Source organism: Centrocercus urophasianus, unplaced genomic scaffold, assembly GCF_019232065.1.
Source record: "Centrocercus urophasianus isolate 14NV4802_14NV808 unplaced genomic scaffold, USGS_Curo_1.0 seq_10, whole genome shotgun sequence".
Lineage (NCBI taxonomy): Eukaryota > Metazoa > Chordata > Aves > Galliformes > Phasianidae > Centrocercus > Centrocercus urophasianus.
This window is the reverse complement of record NW_024884142.1, coordinates 99,578,228-99,581,456: the sequence shown is the minus strand read 5'-3', so window position 1 is coordinate 99,581,456 and position 3,229 is coordinate 99,578,228.

Sequence of the window (3,229 nt, the reverse complement as noted above, 5' to 3'; positions counted from 1 at the left end):
TAAAGAAAAACGGAGCTTTTCATGTCCTCTTTGAAAATCTTTATTTATACATATATATATATTTAAAAGGTCAAACTGGAGCTGGGATACCAGTACCTCGTCCCAAAGCCCGGCATCAGCACGGCCCCATGCTGTGAAACAAAGCCCATGGTGCCCTCATTCCCAAAATACCCATCCTCTAATTGTTTACCCCAAGAAAAACTGAAAGGAAAACCAATAAATAAAAAGAAGTGCAATGTAGTGCTTCTGCTATAGAAAACACATCTGTATGTTTGGCAGCCCTCATCAACCCAGCCTGCAGCAGGGGGCTGAAGCTCAGGGATCTTTAAGGTCCCTTCCAATCCAAGCTGTTGTATGATTCTGTGATTCCATGATTCATTTATTCCACGATTCCATGATTCTATTTGTCGCATGCAGCTGCAGGAAATGTTTTGCTTTCCCAGGAATAATCCAAAGGGCTTTTTATTAGGGAAAGCAACAGTGTGTAAATGAGTACGAGCTCGGAGAAAACCACTCGAAAGTAAAAATAACTGGGAAATATTGGGCACACTTTTGTGTCTGGAGGGGAATTCTTCCATAGCGATGGGTGATTTTTGCCTGCACAGAAGCCCGAGCAGCCCTGGGAGAAGAGGCGAGCACAGGGCATTAATGCGGATCACATCCTGGAGCGCCACGCAGCCAGCCTGCAGCCCACCCCTCCATCAGCTGCTGCCTTTCCAGCAGCCCAGCCCTCCTGTCTGTCCGTCTGTCTGTCTGCCTGCCCATCCCGCTGCCCTGCGAGGCCACATCCCGCTCTGCACAGGGCGTGCGCTGGGTCCAGCCCTGCGGCCCCTTCTTTGCACCCATGTCACGCTCACGCCGCCGCTGCTTCTCTGTGCTCGTTTGAACTGTCCCTCCCAATTAGCAGTAATAAGTGACTCTGTACAGATAAGCCAACGCAGCGTGTCCGTCCCCCCAGGAAATCCCCAGGGCAGAGCCGGGGTGCTGCACGCCTCGTGCCCGGCATTGGCTGCTGCTGCCGCGAGGCAAATTAATGACAAGCCGTGTGAAGGGCTCGCCTGAAATTATTTAATTCTGCCCATCTACCGAAGAATTGATTACTCCCGGCATGAAAATATGTCCGAATCAATACGTGAAAGCCAAGAGCAAAAAAGACATGCTCTAGCCCCATTTATTCCATCCACTTTTTTGAGGAATGGCACATAATTTACTGGGGAGGAACGGCTCAGCCTTTCCAGCGCCAGGACTAATGACGTGCTGCAGAAAAGCTGTGCCTGCATCCATCTCCCAGATGAGCATCACGATGCAGCCACGGGCAGAGGCAGGGCCTGCTGCAAACCTCGCATGCGGGTGAATGATCCTAAAGAAAGGGAAAGAAGGTTACAAATCAAAAAGCCCAGGTGGCTTACCCTGGTTTGTTCATATTGGCACATCCCAGGTATTTTTGTGCATGTTCTGCAGGCAAATGTTTGCTCCAGGCTGTTAAAGTATAGAATAAATATCCAGCACAAAATAAATAACCAAAAAAACACCCAGAAACTCAGGTCCAGCAGTGACATTTTGACCAGGAAACATGAAGGGACACGAGCACTGGACGCTTGGGGATGGAGAAGTGCCACCACCACGTTCCTTTGTCATGTGGCACCACCGTGTGCCACCTTGCCACAGCGGCATCGGAGATGCTCAAACCCAAATCCAGGAAATTTTGAGGAAGGAGCCCTTCCTTTTGCTGGGCCCCAGCTGCAGCACCACAGCACGTGCTGCCTGGTAACTAGGCATCCAGAGCGAAGCCATTTGTGCCACCCTCAGCACCAGGGACGCTTGCCCAGAGAAAGCAGCCCCTTCGTAGCGCACAGCTGGCATGGCTGGGACAGGGAACAGCAGCAGCCCTCAAGGAATGCACATCCACAGGCTCACCGTGGGCGCAGGCAAGAAGAAAAGAGGCACTGTTGGCCCTATTTAGCAGATGAGAGACTGAATTGGGGAGATTAAGTCCTTGCCAGGGCAGGAGAGGGAGCCCAAGCCAAAGAGCAAAACAAAACCTGGGCTCGAAGCAAGGCTTCTTCTTGAATGTGAGCCCAGTTCCCTCTGATGGGGGGAGGGAAAAAAAAGATAAAAAAGGAAACTTTCCATTCTGTCAGGGTCTTCAGCCCTGGCAGCACTGGTGAGCACAGGGCTGGTTTGGGAGTGCACAGCAGAGCAGGGCACAGGGATGCTCACAGCACAGCCGATGGGACTGGCTTAGGGAGAGTGGGTTTTCCTACATAAAAACCTCAGTTTTCCCCCTTTAGAAAGGAAATATCCATGAGAAGTCAGCAGTCATGAAAAACCCTGTCATCCCCGGCTCAGGAAGGGACTGATTGCCTCATAACCCGGAGCTGCCCACCTCACCACAGGGCAGTGGGACCCGGGCACCCTTCTCCTTGCTCCACGTTAACAGGCACAAATCCCCACACGTGGCAGCGACGTAAACCAGTTTTATGGCTCAATAAAATATTTGAAACAAAATAAATGGTTTTGTCAAACACTATATCTCCCCAAATAATATCGCGCCGACTTAAAAAGAAAAACAACCGGCATTCATATTCTATTGCAAAGTTTATTTCCACTCCCAGAGGAGAGCGGGACGGGCACTGCAATTCCGAATTCAAATACTGTATCAGAATACAGTAACTATAGTTCTCAGAGGGTTTGTGCAAATGCCAGCAAAACAAACCCCAAATCAAATTTATTAGCTGGTGGAGATCTCTAACAATTTTACACAGTGACTGATAGAGCCGTCTGGGAATTCCTTTCAACATTAAGTGATTTAAGGCCCCTACAGAAACTTCATTGTCTGTTACAACATATAAAGAGTTTCTCAGTATCGAGTAACGCCACAACAGGAGCAATCAGGTTGTTTATTATTTCCAGCGCGTGTTTTCTTTTATCTGCAAAGCTTACCAGGAATCCTAATGCCTGGAGTCCTGGGGAGAGATAGAAAGGGAGGAAGCAAAAATTAATTAAGGACCGCAGCCCGTGTTTTCAAGGAATTATGTGTGTTGTAATTGTAAGGTTGAGAAGCTCACGAGTGCGGTTGCAGACAACGATTCCTGTTTGATTGCATTGGAGCCCTTGAGCACCCATGGCCTGGCCGTGCACGCCGGGATCATCTCTTGGCCTCCCACTTTTGGGGCACTTCCCTTGTTGGGACAGCAGAGCAATGCTTTCTCGATGGCTCACCGAGCCC